Source organism: Puma concolor, chromosome C2 (genome assembly GCF_028749965.1).
Source record: "Puma concolor isolate L17-30 chromosome C2, mPumCon1.1.hap2, whole genome shotgun sequence".
Taxonomy (NCBI): Eukaryota; Metazoa; Chordata; class Mammalia; order Carnivora; family Felidae; genus Puma; species Puma concolor.
In genome coordinates, this window is record NC_141675.1 from 22,702,285 (window position 1) to 22,716,618 (window position 14,334).

The 14,334-nt window shown below is 41.7% G+C and overlaps 1 protein-coding gene across 1 annotated transcript in view; it reads right to left on the minus strand.

Moving 5' to 3' along the window:
* Positions 1-14,334, minus strand: part of KCNH8 (potassium voltage-gated channel subfamily H member 8) — a 360,147-nt gene that overhangs the window by 206,549 nt on the left and 139,264 nt on the right. The window lies entirely within an intron of this gene.

Genomic DNA, 14,334 nt, shown 5'->3' on the forward strand with positions numbered 1-14,334 from the left:
TGCAAATTAGTATCTATACTGTAAAAATTGTACAACAGCATTAAGATATATTCCCACAATACAAAATTACGCAGCAATGTGAATAAGAGTTATACAATAACTGACAATCAGATGGATGGATATCCCTAACATCATAATGAGCAGAATGCATATATATTAAGTACAAAAACAGGCAAAACTCATCTACAGTGTTAAACTCATCTACAGTCAGGATGGTGGTCTGGGAGATGGTGACTAGAAAGAAGGGGACACAGGTGGGGCACCTGGGTGGCTCAGTAATTTAGGAGTCTGACTTCGGCTCAGGTCATGATCTCATAGTTCGTGAGTTCGAGGCGCGCGAGTGGTGCTGACAGCTCAGAGCCTGGAACCTGCTTCTGTATCTCGCTCTCTCTCTGCCCCTCCCCCCTTCAAAAATAAGTAAACATTGAAATAGAAAAACTAAAAAAAAAAAAAAAAAAAAAGAAGGGGACACAGGTCCTAGAGATCTGGCATGCTGGTCATGTTCTGCTTTATGATCTTTCTGTTGCTTCCATCGGAGTGTTTAGTTTTTGCAAACCCATCAAACTCCATGTATGCATGTGTATTTTTCAGTAGGTGTATATTACTTCAAAAGCGTATTTTAAAAAGCGATAAGTTCAATTCTATTTTTCCAGCAAAAGAACCCTGAGAAATAATATTAGCAGCTTCAAGTTCAAACCTAAGGCTCATATTTTGAAATGTTTTTATATATATTAAAATATACATTTTAAGACTATATTAAAGTTCTCATACTAGATTTCCTCCTAAAAAACATTTCTGGGCAAAAAAAAATTGAAAGTGGCAAAAAAGTTATTATGTGCTTAAACACAAAACTATTAATCTATTCACACATATTTTTTCCATCATTTTTCTTTTGATGAGCAAAAAAAATCCCTCAATACTGTGAATTTCCATCTTATATGGGAGTTGATTTCACAGTTGGGTATAAGACAAAAATAACAGTCAGAAATACCCTCGATATTTTAAGTTGTTTTGTATATACTGTATTAGATCTCACAGTTTCCAACACAGCTGATGTATCCATCCAGCCTCGGAATCTATCACAGATAAAGGAGCTGATACAGGGGCTATCTGACAAAAAGATCACATTTTGTTTTAGCTGCTACTGTACTTTTTGAAAAGTGTGGTTGAATACACATGCAATAAACATGAGTACGATGTGCTTCCACTGTATAAAGGATGCATGGAATATGTACCTGTCCCAATGGATCCTCCTAAATAGCTTCAGCATCATAAGTCAGAAGTTCCTCCCTGTCCTTCGGACTCAGATCTATAGTTTCCTTTCATTCGTCTTCCCAAATATCTATGCCACAGCAATTCTATTTCAACACCACATCACCAGGCGGGAGCGGGATCTAACCATACCTCCAACATTAACTAGCTCTGGACCATGGGGGAGTCAATTAACTTCTCTTCTCCAATTAACTTGGTTCCCTCAATTGTAATATCCTCATATCCTTCACTCCAGTGATGCGTAGAGTAACCCAAACACCATGAGACAATATATCAACTCTATTGTCTACAACTAATGGGGAAACCTCATCAATGAGCCGTACTCCTGGCCAAACACTACTATCCCCATTATCCCAGGATGGCTCTTAATTCAATTTTTTTCTATAGCCACCATTTCCAGTTGGGAGCGGTTTGTGCTAATGCTGTAGCTATGGTAGGAACGAAAAGAATCATCAGGGCAAGCTGTCAACCAGACCCTGGACATATTAATAGCGGGGACCTGGGAAAGAATATGAATCTGATAGTCGGATCACATTTTTAAAGCATCTCTGTCACTTGTCTTGCAAAAAACATCACCCAAATCAGAACAGAGGCTATTATTTTTCCCGAAAATACATTTTATCTATGCACTCAGACAAGCCTCATTATTGTCTCCACAGAGCCTTTGCACAGGTGCACCAAAGTATTTTAGAGAGAGGCGAAAGCATATCAGGTGAGAGCCAAGCAAAGAGCTGCCAAATGTCAATATTCTCGAATCAGCACAGCAGTCATTTTACATGGTGTTCTGGGAGTGTTGAAAGAGCACTTTGAGATTTATCTTTTAAGTGAGATGTAATCTTTGACATTTTATAAATTCAGTAAAAGTCCATTAACACGGGTCCTTTTAAATTCAGATTTTTGTAATAATTTGGCACGGACTAGGCTGACGTCTGCCTTCCCATTGCATATATGACAAAAAAATGTGTAGAGGTGTGTATCTCAGAGATACTGCAGGTTTGGTTCCAGACCACCCCAAAAAAGTAAATATCACAATAAAGTGGGTTAAATGAATTGTTTTTGATTCCCAGGGCATATACAAGTTATGCTTACGCTATACAGTAGTCTATTAAGTGTGCAATAGCACGGTGTTTAAAAATGCAAAGTACACGCTTTAATTAAAAATACTTAATTTCTTTCAAATATGCTAACCATCATCTGAAGGCTCAATGAGTTGTAATCCTTTTGCTGGAGGGTATTTGCCTTGATGTTGATGGCTGCTGACTGCTCAAGGGAGGGTGGTTGCTTCAAGTTGGAGTGGCTGTGGCAATTTCTTAAAAAAAGAAAACAATGAGTTTGCCATATCAATTGAGTCTTCCTTTCATGAAGGATTTCTCTGTAGCACATGATGCTATTTGATAGCACTTTACCCGCAGAACTTCTTTCAAAATTGGAGTCAATCCCCCAAGCCCTACTACAGCTCTATCAACTAAGTTTATGTGATACTCTAAATCTTTTGTCGTTATTTCAGCAATATTCCCAGCATCTGCACCAGGAGTAGATGCATCTCAAGAAACACTTTCTTTGCTCATCCTAAGAAGCAAGTCCTCATCTGTTCAAGTTTTATCATGAGATTGCAGCCATTCAGTCACAGCTTCAGGCTCCACTTGTAATTCTAATTCTCTTGCTATTTCCACCATATCTTCAGTGACTTCCCCACTGAAGTCTGGAACCTATCAAAGGCATCCATGAAAATTGGAATCAACTTCTTCCAAACTCCTGTTAATAGCGATATTTTGGGGGTGCCTGAGTGGCTCAGTCAGGCATCCGACTTCAGCTCAGGTCATGATCCCACAGCTCGTGAGTTCAAGCCCCACGTCGGGCTCTGTGCTGACAGCTCGGAGCCTGGAGCCTGCTTTGAACTCTGTGTCTCCCTCTCTGTCTACCCCTTCCCCACTTGCACTCTCTTTCTCTCTCAAAGATAAATAAACATTAAAAACACGTATTAAAATAGTGATGTTTTGACCTCTTCCATGAAACACAAATGTTCTTAAAGGCATCTAAAATGGTGAATTCTTTCCAGGAGGTTTTCAATTTACTCTTTCCAGGTACATCAGAAGAATCACTATCTATGGCAGCTATAGTTTTATAAAATGGGTTTCTTAAATAATAAGACTTAAGTCAAAATTGCTCCTTGATACATGGGCTGCAGAATGGACATTGTGTTAGCAGGCATGAAAACTACATTAATCTCACTGTACATTTCCATCAGAGTTCTTAGATGAACAGCTGCATCACTAATGACCAGTAATATTTTGAAAGGAATCCTTTTTCGGGGCGCCTGGGTGGCACAGTCGGTTAAGCGTCCGACTTCAGCCAGGTCACGATCTCGCGGTCCGTGAGTTCGAGCCCCGCGTCGGGCTCTGGGCTGATGGCTCGGAGCCTGGAGCCTGTTTCCGATTCTGTGTCTCCCTCTCTCTCTGCCCCTCCCACGTTCATGCTCTGTCTCTCTCTGTCCCAAAAAAAATAAATAAACGTTGGAAAAAAAAAAAAAGAAAGGAATCCTTTTTCTAGAAGTACCAACCATGGGTTTAAAATTAAAACAGATTATAAACATCGGTTGTAAACAGATGTGCTATCATCCAGGCTTTGTGGTTCCATGTACAGAGCACAGGCAGAGTAGACCTAGCATAATTCTCAAGAGCCCTAGGATTTTTGAAATGGTCCATGAGCACTGGTTTCAACTAAAAGTCACCTGCTACATTAACCCCTAACAAGAGAGTCAGTCTATCTTTTGAAGCTCTGAAACCAGCCATTGACCTTTCCTCACCAGCTATGAAAATCCTAGATGGCACCTTTTTCCAATGGAAGGCTGTGTCACCTACGTTGAACATGTCATTTAGTGGAGCCACCTTCATCTTCTGGGTCACTTGCTGCAGCTTCTCCATCAGCACATGCTTCTTCACCTTGCCGTCTTCTGTTATGGAGAAGGCTTCTTTCCTTAAACCTCATGAACCAATCTCTGCTGGCTTCAAACTCTTCTTCTGCAGTTTCCTCACCTCTCAGCGTTCATAGACTTGAAGAGAGTTAGGGTCTTGTTCTTGTTTAGATTTTGGCTTAAGGGAATGCTGTGGTTGCTTTGATCTTCTATTGAGACCACTCGAACTTTCTCCATATCAGCAATGAGGCTGTTTCTCTTTCTTATGATTCTTGTGTTCACTGGAGCAGCACTTTTAATTTTCTTGAAGAACCTCTGTGCATTCCCAACTTGGCTATTTGGCACAAGAACCCTAGCTTTTGGCCTGTTTTGACTTTCAACATGCCTTCCTCGCTCGGCTTAACCATTTCTAGCTTTTGATTGAAAGTGAGAGATGTGCAACTTTTCCTTTCACATGAACACTTGGAGGCCACTGCAGGGTTATTAATTGGCCTGATTTCAATATTGCTGTGTCTCAGGGAATAGTGGGGCCCAAGGAATGAGAGAGAGATGGGGAAGAGCCCGTTGGTAGAGCAGTCAAAACACACACATTTATTGATTTAAGTTGGCTGTCTTCTATGGGCACAGTTGGTGGTGCCCCAAACAATTAGAATAGTAATAACAAAGCTCACTGATCACAGATCACCATAACAACTATAATAATAATGAAAAAGTCGGAAATAGCGAGAGAATTACCAAAATGTGACACACACACACACCAAGTGAGCAAATGTTGGGAAAACAGCTCCAATAGACTTGCTCTATGCAGGGTTGCTACAAGCCTTCAATTTGTGAAAAACACAGCACAATAAAGTAAAGCACGATAAAAGGAGGTATGCCTATATGAGGGAAACAGTATAAGGGAGATATAGGCCTATTTCCTTCTTCCTTCCCTTCCCTTCTTCCTTTCTTCTTTCAATTGCTCTTTCAGATTGATCCACACCGATTGCCTTATAAATACGATGTTAGCTGGGGCGCCTGGGTGGCTCAGTTGATCAAGCATCTGACTTTGGCTCAGGTCACCATCTCATGGTTTGTGAGTTCGAGCCCACAATGGGCTCTCTGCTGTCAACACAGAGCCTGCTTCAGATCCTCTGTCCCCTTCCCTCTCTACCCATGACCTGCTTGCATGCTCTCTCTCTCTCTCTCTCTCTCTCAAAAATAAATACTTAAATAAATGAAGAAGTAGCATGGGAGGAGGAACTATAAAAAAAAAATGACGTTAGCCACGCCTAACATTAGAAAGCAAAACATTTTCCACTTGCTTCTTCCACAAAAAGAGGACAGATGCAAAGCCTTGCCAAGCAAATTCAAAGCAAGACCCCCCACACTTAATTTGCTCACTTATCCATCCTTTCCCTGCTTTCCTAAATCTCTCTACCAGGACCTCTGTCCTAGCCCTGTGACAAAATCTCTATCCTTGCATGACTATCATAATTCAAAGCTATTCCCCAAGGTCGGCCCCTTCCTCTTTTACCCATGGGCACAGTAATGATCGTGCAACATCTTTCAGTCAGCAGTAAGTTGGGCCCGGTGCAATAAATCTCTCTTAGGGTTAAGGTGGGAGGCAGCACACCCGTCAGCCTAAAACCCAGAGATGTGAAGGATTCTTAAAAACAGGTTAGAGGGCTGAAATCTTATGTCAATTTTAAGTTCTTCTGTGTATAGCAGCAGTAATTATCATGTGGGTTGGTGAGTGTTAAAACAGATGAGGTTCTGCCAGGATTTAAGTTAATAACACCTTTGACTTCCATGGATAAATACAATTCATGGGGAGAAAAGAGGGTTTATACCCTATATGGTAAAATGTATTTTCGGAATTGCATAAATAATTACACAGAGCTTAATTCCGGTGGAATGTCCCATGTCTCCCATTTTGGCACTTCCTTTTTCTCAGTTGGGACACAAGTGTATTGGAGAATTTGACTTGCTAGTATTTACAATTTTAAGAAGACTGATGTGTTTTCTACACAGCCCCCAAAGATTCTACTTGGCAAGAAGTAAAAACGAATGATAAGGTTTCCGGTGTGAATTCAAGGCTCAATAACTTAATATAAGGAGGTACAGATATAAAGCAAATTGAGTTGTGAGTTGTTCCCTTCTCTGTAATGTCTATGCTGTCACGATGAGCTTACAAATTGCCTTTCCCCATGGAAGGTCAGTAGCAGAAAGTGGGATGTGGACCCTCTGCATATCCTCACGTTTCTTAAGTAAGACGTTGCTTGGATTTCAACGAGAAATGTGTGTGATGTTTAGCTTTTAAAATTATTACTACAATCCTATAATATCCTAAATGTTAACAGCATCAATGTCATGTGACTGAAACATTTTCAGGTGCTCTTCATATTTCGCATCAACTCTGTTGAGCCTTATTCCTAACAACCATTGTCTCAGTGCTACTTACTCGATGATGGGGTGACAGGTTTGACACTTTTTTTAGAAATTAGTCCATGGGGTGAAAGACCTAAATATGAGTCTGGAAACCATCGAAATCCTAGAGGAGAACACAGGAAGCAACTTCTTTGACGTTCGCTGCAGCACCTTCTTACTAGACACATCGCCATAGGCAAGGGAAACTAAAGCAAAAATGAACTATTGGGGCTTCATCAAGCTAAAAACCTTCAGGGGTGCCTGGGTGGTTCAGGTGGTTAAGCATCCAACTTCAGCTCAGGTCATGATGTCATGGTTTGTGAGTTCAAGCTGTGCACTTGAGGCACCTGGCTGGCTCAGTTGGTGGAGCATGTGACTTTTGATCTCAAGAGTCATGAGTTCAATGACTACTTTGGGCATAGAGATTGCTTAAAAATAAATAAATAAGGGGCACCTGGGTGGCTCAGTCAGTTAAGCATCTGACTTCAGCTCAGGTCATGATCTCATAGTTCATGAGTTCAAGCCCCATGTCAGGTTGTGTGCTGACAGCTCAGAGCCTGGAGCCTGCTTCGGATTCTGTGTCTCCCTCTCTCTCTGCCCCTCCCTAACCTGTGCTCTGTCTCTCTCTGTCTCTCAAAAAATAAATAAATGTAAAAACAAAACTTTTAAAAAAGACAAAAATCTTCTGCACAGCGAAGGAAACAATCAACAAAAGTAAAAGGCAACTGGTGGAATAGGAGAAGATATATTTCCAAATGACATATCTGACAAAAGGTTAGTATCCAAAATCTATAAAGAACTTATCAACCTCAACATCCAAAAAAACAAATACCCAATTAAGAAATGAGCAGAGTACACAAACAGACACTTTTCCAAAGAAGACATACAGGGGCACCTGGGTGGCTCAGTCGGTTAGACGTCTGACTTCAGCTCAGGTCTGATCTCACAGTCTGTGAACTCGAGCCTTGCGTCGGGCTCTGTGCTGACAGCTCAGAGCCTGGAGCCTGCTTCAGATTCTGTCTCCCTCTCTCTCTGCCCCTCCCCCACTCTCACTCTGTCTCTCTCTCTCTCTCTCTCTCTCTCTCTCAAAAATAAACATTAAAAAAAGGGGGGGAGGTACCCAGGTGGCTCAGTCGGTTAAGCATCCGACTTCGGCTCAGGTCATGATCTCACGGCTGGTGGGTTCAAGTCCCGCATCAGGTTCTGAGCTGACAGCTTGGAGTCCGGAGCCTGCTTTGGATTCTGTGTCTCCCTTTCCCACTGCCCCTCCCCCATTCATGCTCTGTCTCTCTCTGTCTCTCAAAAACTGAATAGAAAGTTAAAAAAAATTAAAAAAAAAGAAGACGTACAGATGGTTAACAGACACATGAAAAGATGCTCAACATCGCTCATCATCAGGGAAATACTGATCAAAACCACGACGAGATACCACCTCCTACCTGTCAGAATGGCTAAAATTAACAACACAGGAAACAACAGGTGTCGGCGAGGATGCAGAGAAAGGGGAACCCTCTTGCATTGTTGGTGGGAATGCAAACTGGAGCAGCCACTCTGGAGAACAGTATGCAGGTTCCTCAAAATAATAAAAATAGAACTACCCTACAATCCAGCTATTGCACTACTAGGTACTTACCCAAAGGATACAAAAATACAGATTCAAAGGGGTGCATGCACCAATGTTTATAGTAGCAGCAGCAGCAATAACCAAACTATGGAGAGAGCCCAAATGTCCACTGACTGATGAACGGATAAAGGTGTGGTATACACACACACACACACACACACACACACACACACACACTGGAATATTACTCAGCCATCAAAAAGAATAAAATCTTCCCATTTGCAACAATGTGTATGGAGTTAGAATGCCAAATGAAGTAAGTCAATCAGAAAGGCAAATACCATATGATTTCACTCATATGTGGAATTTAAGAAACAGAAGAGATGAACATATGGGAGGAGGAAAAAAGAGGAGAGAGAGAAACAAACCAAAAGAGACTCTTAATGATGGAGAAAAACTGAGAGTTGATGGAGGGAGGTGGGTGTGGGATGGGCTGGATGGGTGATGGGTATTAAGGGAGGCTGGGGCACCTGGATGGCTCAGTTGGTTGAGTGTCTGACTTTGGCTCAGGTCATGATCTCGCAGCTCGTGAGTTCGAGCCCCATGTCGGGCTCTGTGCTGACTGAGCCTGGAGGCTGCAGTGGATTCTGTGTCTCCCTCTCTCTCTGCCCCTCCCCCGATTATGCTCTGTCTGTCTCTCTCTCTCTCTCTCTCAAAAATAAATAAAAGCATTATAAAAATTCTCCTTCTCCCTCTCTGTGCCCCTTCCCTCTTCAAAAAAAATAAATAAAAACTTTTTTAGAAAAGGAGGGCATTTGTTGTGATGAGCACTGAGTATTGTATGTAAGTGATGACTCACTGATTTCAACTCCATTAAAAGAAAAGAAAAGAAGGAAGAAAGGAAGAAAGAAATTAGTCCAGGGGCTACATATATTGTGGTTGGGGTGGGAGAGGGGCTGTGGATGGGTAAACAAGGCTACTGCTGATGGTGACGGGTGATGGGACACTTCTATCTGTAGCAGAACGGGTGCAGCAGTAATGGGAATACCAACGGAGTCTATCATTGAGCTCTTACCTGCCCTTCCTCTTTACTACACTTGCTACTGCCTTGTTCCAGCTTTAATCATCTCTCACCCACTCTTCAAAAGGGTTCTTCCTGTCTTTAGGTTTCCTCCCATGCTGCTTCCAGTAAGTTGTGAAAATATAGGGTATCAATTGAAAACACCCAATGGCTTTTCACTGCTTACTTAAAATATTAGCATAACATTCCAGATTCTTTTTTTTTTTTTTTAACGTTTATTTATTTTTGAGACAGAGAGAGACAGAGCATGAAAGGGGGTGGGTCAGAGAGAGGGAGAAACAGAATCTGAAACAGGCTCCAGGCTCTGAGCTGTCAGCACAGAGCCCGACACGGGGCTTGAACTCACGGACTGCGAGATCATGACCTGAGCTGAAGTCAGCCGCTTAACCGACTGAGCCACCCAGGCGCCCCAACATTCCAGATTCTGTACCAATATGGCAGATCTATTTTCAAGGGACTAGGGAAAAAAAAAAACAACAACAGGGATGGGATGGATAGTGTGAAGAGGTGAACTCAAGGGAGGGGTCACATTAAAAAGGAAGTCCTCTGAAGTACCCAGAGCTGCATGAAGGACAAGCCCGACAGCAGGCTCGCCAGCTCTTCTTGGCATTTGCTCTACACCAAGGGATGAAAGCAAGGATTCTTTGGTGAAATATCCGGTAAAGGCTTTACCCTACCTGCAGGGCACAATCCTCTGAGGGCCATCCACCTCTAGTGCAGCCCATACGTGTTTCAAGTCTTTGTTGTGTCCCCTCTGGATTTGCCTGCATGGACACCCTTCCTCCACATGCCCCAGGATCTTGGTGACGCAAAGTAAAGGGCACTGGGGCCCTTATACCTCGTGTAACAGCTGAGGGTAGAGTGGAGCTGGTGGGAGATGAATAGAACCAGCTGGAGACCCCGTGAGCTGGGCAGGAGCTAAATGGTACCTTTCATTTCAATATTTAATGAAAAAGGAAGTTCCAGAAAAGTGTTTTAAGTTTGTTTCTGTATAGAAAAAAAAAAGACTGGTAAAATTCACCCAAAACATTAATAGTGGTGGATTGTGGAACTATAGTTGCTTCTTTTTTCCTTTCTTCTCGGGATCCTTATTTGCGGTTTTTCTAGAATTCAGCATAAACGAATATATAGTGGGATTCTGGCAACTCTAGAAGTAAGAAATGGAAGAAGTTCAAGACTGGGCAATCAGAGTGATGAGATCTTATTTCTGGGGAGCTCGCTTTTTACATAGTCCCATGATTTTAAGTTTTGATAGCTGGGGCACCTGGGTGGCTCAGTTGGTTGAGTCTGACTTTGGCTCAGGTCACAATCTCACAGTTCATGGTTTTGAGCCCTGCATCGGGCTCTGTGCTGACAGGTTGGAGCCTGGGTCCTGCTTCAGATTCTCTGTCTCCGTCTCTGTCTCTCCCTCTCTCTGCCCCTCCCCAGCTTGTGCTCTCTCTCTCTCAAAAATAAACACATTAAAATAAAAAGTTTTAACAGACATCCTAAGGATAGCTGAAAAAGTAAGATGGGGGGGGCAGAAGAAAAAGAAAGAGAGAAACGAAGGCAATCAAATCAAGCAATGCTTAACTGACTTGAATGTGCCAAGTTTTGGGGTTTTTCCCCCCCTTTCCATTTTGTTCCAAGTTCCTTTTCTCCTTAAATAAAAACCGTATTCCTCTCCCAGGGGTACGTATAGCTCTCTTTAGGAAATCTCTAATCATTAGGAAAAAGAAGAGCTTGGAAACTTGAGATCTAAAAAAATACACCCAACATGTGCTTTTATCAATAGTTGTACCAACCTTGCTCAACAAATCATTGAGAATATCATTGATCAGTAGAGCTCTTACTTGCTTTAAGAAAACCAAACTGCTTCTGGCGATAAACATAGATAATTGCTACCTAGAACTGAAAAGATTTTCCACATATGGTTAAACACAAATTCAGCAGGGAGAAGTGTAGAGGGGGAGCCAGGTCAAATGGGTACTGCCTAATGAAAAAGAGAGGTAAAGGGGTCCTGATGATGTAAACAATACAATGCATACAGCAAGAGCCTAGTAGTAGCTGTCACTTATTAAGGTCCCATCATGTGTCAGACACTATGCCACATGCTTTACATGTATTAAACCTGAACTTCTCACCAATCAACCTGACCAATATTTTACCAAACTGAACTACATTTTACAAATGTGGATATTGAGATATGCGGTATTTTCTTCAAGATCCCGCAGCTGTTAAGCGCCAAAGGGATGAATTTAAACACAAGTCTGAGTTTGATTTTCTAATTTTGCTTTATATAATATTCTGGGAATGATCTTATTCTATAAGCAGTGCTTCGGGGATTGAGTTTCGCTGCCGTTTAATTTTTCTTCCCATGCCCTGGGACATCATGGAACAGATGCTTTCTTAAATGCCATATCGTAAGAGAAAAAAAATAAAAACCTTAGGATAATCGACAAATTTCTCTGTCAGCCAAGGTTAAGAGTGGAACTTCTTTTTGAAACAAGATTCGGCTACTTCCATTTAAGACTGGCCCGCATCCTTCATGACATACACGTGGCTCTAACTCTTCAACGTGCTTCCATATCTAATGAGAGACTGGGATCCGAAAACCACCACTGGGGCTGCTTTCAGTCCCCGTGTTGAGACGGAGACAATGTACTCAAAAAAGCTTCCCGATTCAAGTTTTTAAGGGTAGTAACCTAAGTTGCTAATGTATGTAGCACCATATCCTCTCCTCATTCATAAAGCGTTTGCCTGACACATCCTCCCAATGTTGTTGTTTCTTGCTTTCTTAGGAAGCTTCAGAAATGGCGATCTCCGTACCATGGCAGCCCTAGGTAGGACACACAATGACATCCCCTGGACTCGTCTCTTCTAAGACTAGAACAAACAAAGAGCACTCAGGTACTCAGCCGAAATCAACGCTGGGCCGTGGCTCTCTGTATCAATAATCCTCTGGGGGAAAGAAGGCCAAATGTGAAGGATGATTGTTCGTGAGCAGAAAAATGTCTGATCCAACAGGCTTCGCTTCCTGACTGCTACTTGTAAGCTACTTCCTTCTGAGAACAAGACACTGAAGCAGACTTGCTCCCTTGATACCTGACTTTAAGAAAAGCAATTTAAGATTTATTCAAACTTGCTGTTGTTCAGTGAAAAAGAACTTGCTTTAAATGAGAATTCGAGGATCAAGTGAACTCTAATTGCACAAGGCTTTAGTTGGAGGAATCTATGGTCTTTTGGGGGCAATGGGAATGATTGTTGGGGTCAATAATAATCATAATGTCCACATGGATTCAGTATGGGTAAAGGGGTCTGGGACTCTAGGCCTTCTTATTTAGGACCTGAAAGAAAATATTTGGAGATTAAATTGCAAGCAACTGGAAATAAAGATAGTCACTTATTCAACAAATATTTATTGAGTGCCCTCCATGGCTGAAAACTGTTTTAAGTGTTTTAAGTGTTTTAAGTGTGTTTGGATACAACACAACAGTAAACAAGACAGAACAGATCTCTGTCCTGTGCCTCAAGAGAACTTATACTCTGGTCTGGAGAGAAAACCAATGATAAACCATCGTCTACTTTATTGGAAGATTTCAAATGCTACAAGAACAGCAATAAGAGCAAAAGAAGGATAAAGAATGTGGGAAAGGGGGGATAATAATTTTAGGGAATTGTTCCTGAAAGTGCTAGTTAATATTGCTTTTGAATATTAATGACTATTTGTGTGCTATATTGAAGGTCCTCTTCTAGAAGCAAATGATGAGAAGGCCATGACGCAGGTCTCAAGTCAAGCAAAGGAGAAAGGGGAGGAAGAAGAATTGGACAAGAGCACCGTAGACCGCAGCGCAGCTGTGAGGAAAGTTCACCAAGGTGATCAGGGACTCACCCAGCCAAGGTGCCCATCAGGGCAGTTCCGTATCTCCCAGGAACAGAACTGGTCACCATCCAGTTTGCACCCGACTGCTTCCCTCGGTCATTGGGTGGAAGCTGCCCATAGAAAGTTTGGCCTCTGTGCCAACACAGTGAAACAATTTCAGAGCACAGCAGCTGGGGCCATTGGCCAGTTACTATCCTGTAATCAGACATATGAGATGCACGTTCTCATGGCTGCCACAATTAGTTGAGTAGATTATCTCACATTTTTGGCAGAACAGCATCAATGCCCTTCCTCTTGTCACTAAAAACCTCCGTATTCGACCAGAAACCAAAACACCCCTCTGCATGTGGCCCTAGTAGAACCATCAAAACCCCGTGCTCTGACTCACCCTCACAGGAGGGAGGGGCAAAGCGTCCACACTGGACCAATCAGTCTTTCTCTACTGGTAGTTTTGATCATGAACAGAGATCAAGATCAAAAATGGAGGAAGCAGATTCATTGAACAATGAAGGCCAGAAAAATCTTTCCAGTTACTCCTGCTACCTAGACCTTACAGAACAGTACTGCTTCCTGCCTGTTTCAAAAGCTGGTTGCTCATTACTTTGTTTGCTTCTATAAGTTGTAATATATATTGCTAATAAATGAGTATTTTTGCATAAGACAACCAGAATCAATCTGTGTTGTTTATGAGGAACCCTAATTACAAAAATGATATATTTAGAAAACGAGTCAAGGTATAGTGGAAAGAATGCAGAGTTTAGATGACCTCGCATGTGATCGAGTCCTAGATTCTTCATTTACTCACTGAGTATACCCAGATATAATTTTTACGCCTGTCTGCACCACATGTGCATCTTGGACATATGACCACATCTCATGGTTAAGAGCTTTGAAGAGGCCAAAATATGCAAAAGCATTTTATAGTTTTTTGACTAGTTCTATAAATTAAGGACTTTACCTGTACACGTAATGCTTTCATTCTTTATTAAAAAAACAATCAAGCTTACCTATGGCTCAACATTAATACTTGTTAAAGCAAGGTGATGGTACAGGGTGGGTACTGGTTATAAATATCTCTGTGCATATATATGAAACATTTCATTTTTTTTTTTAATTAAGGAAACGCTTATTACTTTGGAAAATGGAGAATTAGTCAGCATTTATTTGAACATCTAAGCTAGTATTAAGTTGTAACATACAGTCAGCTTAGATTGCTGGGGTTGACAAAAGAT